We start from the raw sequence: 8955 nt of genomic DNA on the forward strand, positions 1-8955 counted from the left end.
TCGCACGACCCCCTGCCTACATACCTCGTCTGGAACGAGGATCAGGGCGATGTAGTTCCCCTGAAAGGGACTAAATTGCTAACCAGAAACCGGGGAAAGATACACAACTAGGGAGCTGAGACTCGAGCCTAATGTTGTCATGCATCGTTAACCCTAAGTTCGGTTTTCTATCCTTCTTGCATAAGCAAACTAACCTAACCAGGAAAGAAGCTAGCACACAAGCATACAATCATATATCATCAAATGAGAACAGGTATCTCAAACAAGCATGTCAATCAGATATCCACATAACACGCACTATAGCCAAACAAGGGGCTCAATCAATCAGGTTTGACTGCCTAAGCAATCGTCTGTACAGGTTGTGTTTGCTCTTAACCTTGCCATTACGAGGCTAAGGTGAAGCAGATGATGGGATGAAGTGAGGATCAGACCTCACAGCTCTTATCCCTAACCAGGGAGAGCTGACAAATGAGCATGGGTCCAGAATAGGGGAACCCTTCTATACTCGATGACTCTGACACAATGTGCACTGCACAGATCTTGGGCTTTTGATCCCAATGCTGCAACCATGTAATGGGAGCAAGGAGAAGACTCAACTGAATAGTGGGGTACAGGTTGCTTGTCCCTACCTTCCACCAATTGCCTTACTTGAAGGACTTTTCCTGCTTGGGCTTAAAAATAAACATACACAAGCATTGCCTCTTAAGGAGGACTTCAGACAATTTGCCCGGCCCGGTAACAGCCGGGTCTCCAGACTACATGAAGATTAGTAGGTTACCTCAATGCAAATTGCTTATGCAAAGCAAAGCAAAGCAATAGTTCACAAGGAACTGAGCAACTAAAGTACCTGGAAACAATCAAACTCAGTCAGTATTCAATCAGACAAATTGTACAGCAAACAATCAAACAGTTTAAACAATACAACACAAAGCAAGCTCAAGGCTTAAGCCCAAGCTCCAACACCTACAAAACAATGTTATGTTAGTGTACAAACATCCACAACATCAATCAAAATTGGATTTGGATCATTCTCCATGTGCATTGCTTTTTGATCCTGAAAAATCAAGCAAATATTAGCAACTAGACCACTAGGCCAAGCCTAGGGTCCAAAAGCAAGAAAAAATCTAAAACAGCAAGGTATTCATCAACCAACATCAAATTATCATCAAACACAAGCAAACATCATTGGTCTCATGTTTATATCATCCATCATGTTCAATTCATGCACAAAACAATCCATATGAGGTCAAATGAACCACCAAATATACAAACAGAAGTATTGCATTCAAAGCCATGCCAAAACACATCAAAAAAATCTCAAATTAAATACACCTAAACAGGGGTCAATCAAGGTCTACCATGTCAAATTTGAGCTCAATTGGGCAAATGGAACCATGTCAATGAAAATCAACAAAAACAGACACAATTTCATGCTCCAATTCACACCATCAATGCATACATCCACTTCAAAAATTCATATCTCATTGGAAACAAAAAAGAAATGGATGAGACCAAAACAGGGAGGTCCTAACATGTGTCTAGTTCATGCATATCAAATTTCATGGCCATACAATACAATATGAGGATTTCCCAATCAATCTACCAACATGTGTCACATGAGCTTGCAATTTCAATCACCAGAAATGAAAAATCATGATCAATTAGAAAAGGCAGTGAAAAATTCTACAAAAATTCATGCAACATCCTAACATATCAACAAGTCATCATGCAAAATTTCAGCCAATTCCAACATGCATAGGTTATCCAATTAAATCCAGCAAGTTGACATAATGAGGTGTGACACAAATTGTCACACCTAAGTTCCAGAATTTGCTGCTCTCTAACCAGGTATCAAAAATTCATGAAATTTACATATAAATAATCCTCAATGAGTCAAGAACCACCACAAAAATTTTCAGCCATTTATTTTATGATATGAGTATTTCACAATTAAAATGGTGCAAGGTGTCAAAACATCATACATGCGAAACAAGCCTAAGCCAAATAATATTATTACCAAGCACAACTTTGACCAATAGGTCAAAAAAATTCTACAGTCAACAAGGAAGTCAACACAACAATTTCCATATTTTTCTGATTTTTCTATATTTTTTTATGAATTTTTTAAGGTGTTAACAATTTTTTAAGAATTAATTTGAATTAATATAATTAAATGAATTAACCAATGGCATTTGTGAATAGCAGGAACAGTAAACGCGGTAAACACGTTTCAAATTTCTCAGCCAGCGAAAACGGATTGAGCACTGTATTTCCAGAATGTACATCGTCTTCCTCGCGTTTTCCCGCTCCCACTCCAAACTCGGTTTTTGCTCAAATCTCAATGAAAACTCACAAACGAATAGTCATTGGAAAGGTATCGACGCATAGATCATGAATATATAACCTAAACAACCTAAATCGAACTATACGAACCGGATCGATCGTTTAAAGTTTCACATTCAAAACTAAAAATCACTATATCTCCTTCTACAATCAACCAAATCGAAAACTACAAATTGCAGCACGCTCAGCAATGAATGAACTACAAAAACCACATCTCAATTCAAGAAATAATGAGACTCGGATTCGCACCTTATTTCGATGACGGCAAGTAATCCGCGAGCTTCGAGCTTCAAATCATGAAAACAGATGTAGAACACGCTTCAGGAAGATGAATGCTAAGCTAAAGTTCAACCGCTTTCACTCCTAGTGCGAGAATTTTTGATTTGCCATAGGCGATGCAATGTTGGACAGTTGCAATTGGTGGATCAATTGATGATGAGAACCACAAACAGATGTAGAGGAAGATGATGCAAGATTAACACAAAAGGAAATTCGAAAATTGATCAACAATTGAAGGAGTTTGATGAATTTGAAGATTTTGGTGTTCTTGAGATTTTGAGAGAATGTGAGAGGTTTTTGATCTGAATTTTTGGTGAATGATTTTCTGTTATGATTATGAAATGATTTAGAATTTATATGGATGCTTAATCCTCCACTAATCCACTTAATTAGCAATTTGGAATGTTAATGGAAATTGGTTATTAACAAGTGAGGGCAAAATGGTCAATTCATCTAGACAGCTCATTGACACCTGTTGACAGCACACACAACTTCTAAATATCATATATGAACTGTGGAAACTTGTCTCATGCCCATTGGTTGCTTAAAACTCAAAATCACTATGTGTATGCAAAATGACCATTTTTAGCATTTTCACTTTTCAAGCCAAATCTCAATTTAAAAGGCCTAGGCATGAAATGAATATTCAAACACACTCCAAATGCCATTCCTGAGGTGTTGGAAAAAGTCCCATTCAAAAATTCCAATTATTTTGACATTTGGACAATTTTGCCCCTGGTCCAATTCAGCTGTCCAGTTGAAAAGTGACTTTTTGCCTTGGCCATTTTTGGGAAAATCCAATGATGCACCCTCAAAGTACATGTCAAATGGAGTTTGTGCATATAAAGAACTTGCAATTTGGACAAAGTATGTGGTAGTTATGGCCTCCTGATTACGGTCTTTTCTGAAATTCACTGAGCCATATCTTGCAAACCACACATTGGATTTTCAAGTTCTTGGACTTTTTGGAAAGGTGAGAACAAGATCTACATCTGTCATGTTGAACAATTTTTCATTTGAAGCTTCCTTGGACTTCTGTTTTTGAGGTCAAAAACTTTCCATTTTTGGAAACTTCAGTTACAAGTCACTTGCTATTTTTGGCAGTTTTTGTCCTGACTTGATTTTCTTCAATTTTAAGCTTTGCAATGTCATTTAACACTTGTTCCAACATGAATGAAGTGTGTCTAACTCATTTCCACCTCCCAATTCACCAGATCATGTACAGTTGACCATAGTTGACTTTTTAACTGATAGATGAATCTGGCAATGCATAGATCAAACTGAGCCCCAATCTTCAACTGAAATGGCTCAAGGGTGACACCCTAGCCTCAATAAGCACCATATAACCATCAAATGAACCTCATAACCATCATAGACCCCATCTTTTGATCCAGCCCTGATTGGCTCAATACAACTGATTAGGGTTGACCAGTGGTCAAAACCCTAATCCCAAGGAATCTTCTTCAATCTCCTGATGACATCCAACCATGATGATGATGATGTATCATTGCAAACAAGATGAAGACCAATACCCTTGGAGAATCATGAAACCCTAATTCACAGCCCAATCCTCAGATGGCCATGATCAGTCAATAAACCCTAGGCTTGCACCTTTGAACTTCCTCATCTCCTGATCAAGACTTGGGAAGATGGCTTGCACTATGTAACCACATGCTATGCAATATGAGATGCCTAATGTCCTAAAATGATATGCAAATATGTTAATGCTAGTCCCAAGAGAGGAGGGCAAATTTTGAGGTGTTACAGCTGCCCCTGTTCAATCCACTGTGAACTTGTCGATACGAAATAGCCTCGGCTTTCGGATGATCAGGATGAAGAGTGATTGAATACCAAGAACAGACGAACAATTTGCACTCTGATGGGAAAATAATCAACAACGCCTGTCAGCATCGGCGAAGAAACAAACTCTGAAACGTCGACCTGGATACCAAAATAAATGGTAACTCAGGGATAACCATGGCCTGAACACCACACATCCACTCGGGATTATCATCTCTTCTTTTCTCTATTCTTTTCTTGAACCCCGAAATTTTCTTTTGCGTAAACGATCCTCAGATCTCTGCATTTGAACCCCGGAAAATGCCTCAGCATCTCTTTTTGCCAACATAATGAACCCCGATCTCCAATTTGAACCCCAGTCGCCTGACGATAACCCGCGATCGCCAATATGAACCCCGTTCTCCAGAAAATGCCGCAACATATCCCTTTCTCCATTTGAACCCCATCTCCAGAAAATGTCTCCACATTTCCTTTTCTCCATTTGAACCCCGTTCTCCAATCTCGCGTGATAATTCCGCTGGCAACGCCGGAAATAACACCAAACACCACTCTGAGGGCGACATATCAGAGGGTACACCTTCACAAAAGGAAGGTAACATGTGCATCTCTTCTTCCGAAGACACCCGTAACGACCTCCACTGGCCTCAGCCTGAGTCTACGGTGACACATGAACAGAAGATAATCCTGCGGACCTCATCCTGGATATAATCTTCAACTCTATCTCCATTTGAACCCCAGAAAATACCTCAGCATTTCTTTTCTCCGATTGGACCCCGCTCTCCAGAAAATGTCTCCACATTTCCTTTTCTCCATTTGAACCCCGGAACATGCCTCAGCATATACTCTTCTCTGATTGAACCCCGATCTCCAGAAAATGTCGCAACATCTCCTTTTCTCCATTTGAACCCCGGAATCGCGCTGCTCGCGTAACGTCCTCCGATATCATTTCCATCTCTGTCCGACGGAAACATTTCCTCCAATATCGCACTACTGGGGAACACTGCTGATCTGACGTCATGGTACCACACTCCTCAGAGTAACACTTTCAACCAGACACTGACTGATGACTGGGAGAAAACTCGACGTTTATTGGACATCGAACAATGATGTTGATAGGACATCGAACAATGATGTTTACAGGACATCGAACAATGATGTTGACATGACATCAAACAATGATGTTGACAGGACATCAAACAAGGATGTTGACAGGACATCAAACAATGATGTTGACAGGACATCAAACAATGATGTTGACAGGACATCAAACAAGGATGTTGACAAGACATCAAACAATGATGTTGACAAGACATCAAACAATGATGTTGACAGGCATCACACAATGATCGACCAGACATTAAACAATGACTGGGAAATAACTCGACGTTTACTGAACATCGAATGATGATGTTTTACAGGACACCAATCAAGCTCGACCAGACACTTGCTGATGACTGGGAAATACTGCTGCTCCAAAATCCCGCTGCTGAACTCCTCGGAGTATCGTCTTCACTATCCGGCAAAACCAAATCCCAAGCGGTAACCACGGCTTGAATCGCGCTGATCGCGTCACATTTCCATCTCTGTCCGACGGAAAAGCTCCTCCAGTATCGCACTACTGGGGTACAACAACTCTCAAGCGGTAACCACGGCCCGAGTAACTGATGCTTGCAATGCTGATGTTGATCTTCCAACCAGTGAAACCACTCCTCAAACGGTAATCACGGCTCGAGTTGCATCTTCACCCACTGGCAGAACCATATCTCAAACGGTAACCACGACTTGAGACTAGCCTATGCTTGCAATGATGCATGATTGATTTTTCTGCGTAATGCTCCACAATTATGGAAATGCTACGCGATTATTTATTTTTCTATGCGATATGCAATGCCTATTCTACATGATGAATGCATAAAAATATCCCCCTCAAGGGAATTTTCTGGGGAAAACGAGACTCTCCGCTGAGGAACTCGTCACCGCTCCAATTCCACCCTGCTGGGGAATAAAACTGCTGCTGGGAAAAGGCAACCCTTGCTGGGGAAGAACCTCCTTTGCACCCAATCCGCTCGAGAAACTGCTGGGGATAAGCACCACCAACACTCTGTGGGGATACAACAATCTTGACTTGCTGGGGATATCAATCCTGATTCCGCTTCGGGAAAACCCTCACAGATACCTGCTGACTCCGCTGGGGAAACACTCACAGAGACTCTGCTAGGGGAATAGCAACCTCCAGGCTCAACTGGGGAACGACAACTACTCCGCTGGGGAGGACCCAATCAATCCACATGTAGGATACCCTCGGCTGGGGATGCAGATATTCGTCTGCTACGGAAACTCGTTCAATCCACTGGTAGAATGAACACTGTTGGAGAGATATGTCATTGAAAAAACCCGCTCCACTCGGGGAACTGCGGGAGATATATTTCTTTGAACCCGCTCCACTCGGGGAACTGCTGGAGATATATTTCTTTGAACCCGCTCCACTCGGGGAACTGCTGGAGATATATTTCTTTGAACCCGCTCCACTCGGGGAATTGCTGGAGATATATTTCTTTGAACCCGCTCCACTCGGGGAACTGCTGGAGATATATTTCTTTGAACCCGCTCCACTCGGGGAACTGCTGGAGATATATTTCTTTGAACCCGCTCCACTCGGGGAATTGCTGGAGATATATTTCTTTGAACCCGCTCCACTCGGGGAACTGCTGGAGATATATTTCTTTGAACCCGCTCCACTCGGGGAATTGCAACCTTCCGGCCTGGCTGCTGAGGAAACAACGTTGTAACCTGTCCGGGATAACCATCCCGACTCGGCTGGAGAAGTTCACAGACCTTGAATCTGCTGGGGAGCTAATCCTATAACTCTGCTTGGGGACTTAGCTGGGAAATGAGAAAAGTTGGTACAGAACACCCGTCGACTCGTCGAACCACGGTGTCTACCTCCAATACTCATATCGGCTTTCCACTTTTGAGAGTTCCCAGACTCGTCTGGACCTTTTCTGCTCCCTCATCTTGTATTCCAAATCGCCCCGCGCTCGACGAGAAACGTACTCCTAGGATTTATACAGAAATTTCAATTCTCCGACTTTGAAGAGTCTTCTTGGTTAATTCCAAAGGTTGTCGTACGTCTCGACGTCTCTTCACCGTTCCTCCTTCTTCCCTGATCGAACCCTGCGGGGAACTGCATACTTTCAAGTCTTCCGACTTTGAAGAGTCTTCTTGATTACCATCAAGGATCGTCGTACGCCGCAACGTCTTCGTCATTCTTCATTCGTTTATCCCTGAGCGAACTCTCTGGGGATCTGTTACAAAGCTTCCACATCACAACCTGCAAGTGAGTGAAGAATATCTAACAGTTCCTGCAAAACAGACCGTCAGATAAAACCGTGCCCCAGGCGTGTCAAGATTTCAACACTTGGGTCACTCAACCTTCCAAATAAGATTTCAAGCATTCAATCTTATAAACATGCATTGGAAGGGACCTGTATGTCTTAAAATGCAAAGATTCTTTATCAAAATATCTGGATGTTTTTGCAATCAAAGCGGTAATGAAAACAAAAACAAAAATTATTTGACTGAATATGCATTTTATTGATTGGAAAAGTGCGGCTCAAATGAGCAATACAAAGGGAAGCAATTCCTGAAAAGAGGTAATTGCGCTCAAAAGGAAAAATCTATCCTAATGGCAATGTGAAACCCGTAATCTCATCGAGTTCCAACTCGGTTACACCCCATATGTCCTCAGACTCTCCGTGCTTTCTGCCTTCTGAACAAGACGATTCTGATTGATCCCTACCGGGTATTATCCATGATGCTTTAACCAAAGCGCAAACGATCATGCTAGACGCAGTTGTTCGTTTCAATCCCTCTTTTGCCTGGACCGCCCTTTCGGGTTTTCAATCCACCGGGATACCCTTTTTTGCCCAAGTCGCCTTCTCAGGTTTTCGACTTGCCGGGTGTACAATTTTTCATTTATATCCCTAATTTTTGCCCGAACCTTTCTTTCTGTTTTTTTGTTCGCCGGGATGCCCATTTTTGCCTGGACTATTTTGTTCTTTTCGTCCAGCGGGTCAATTTATACGAAGTATTTTTTAACTGCGTCCGCATTCACAGGGGATGGAAAATCCTCACCATCCATGGTCGTTAACAACAAGGCTCCTCCAGAGAAAACCTTCTTGACCACGAATGAACCTTCATAATTCGGTGTCCATTTGCCCCTTCGATCGTTTTGAGGAGGAAGGATCCTTTTCAGCACCATATCACCCACGTGATATACCCGAGGTCGTACTTTCTTGTCAAAAGCACGCTTCATCCTTTGCTGGTACAATTGCCCATGACAGATGGCTGCTAGCCTCTTTTCTTCTATCAGGCTCAACTCTTCATACCGGGTTCTTACCCATTCAGCCTCTTGCAACTTGACGTCCATCAGGACTCTCAACGAGGGAATCTGAACCTCAACAGGTAACACAGCCTCCATTCCATATACCAATGAGAAAGGAGTTGCCCCAGTAGATGTGCGTACCGACGTTC

The sequence above is a fragment of the Lathyrus oleraceus genome, chromosome 1 (genome assembly GCF_024323335.1).
Source record: "Lathyrus oleraceus cultivar Zhongwan6 chromosome 1, CAAS_Psat_ZW6_1.0, whole genome shotgun sequence".
NCBI lineage: Eukaryota > Viridiplantae > Streptophyta > Magnoliopsida > Fabales > Fabaceae > Lathyrus > Lathyrus oleraceus.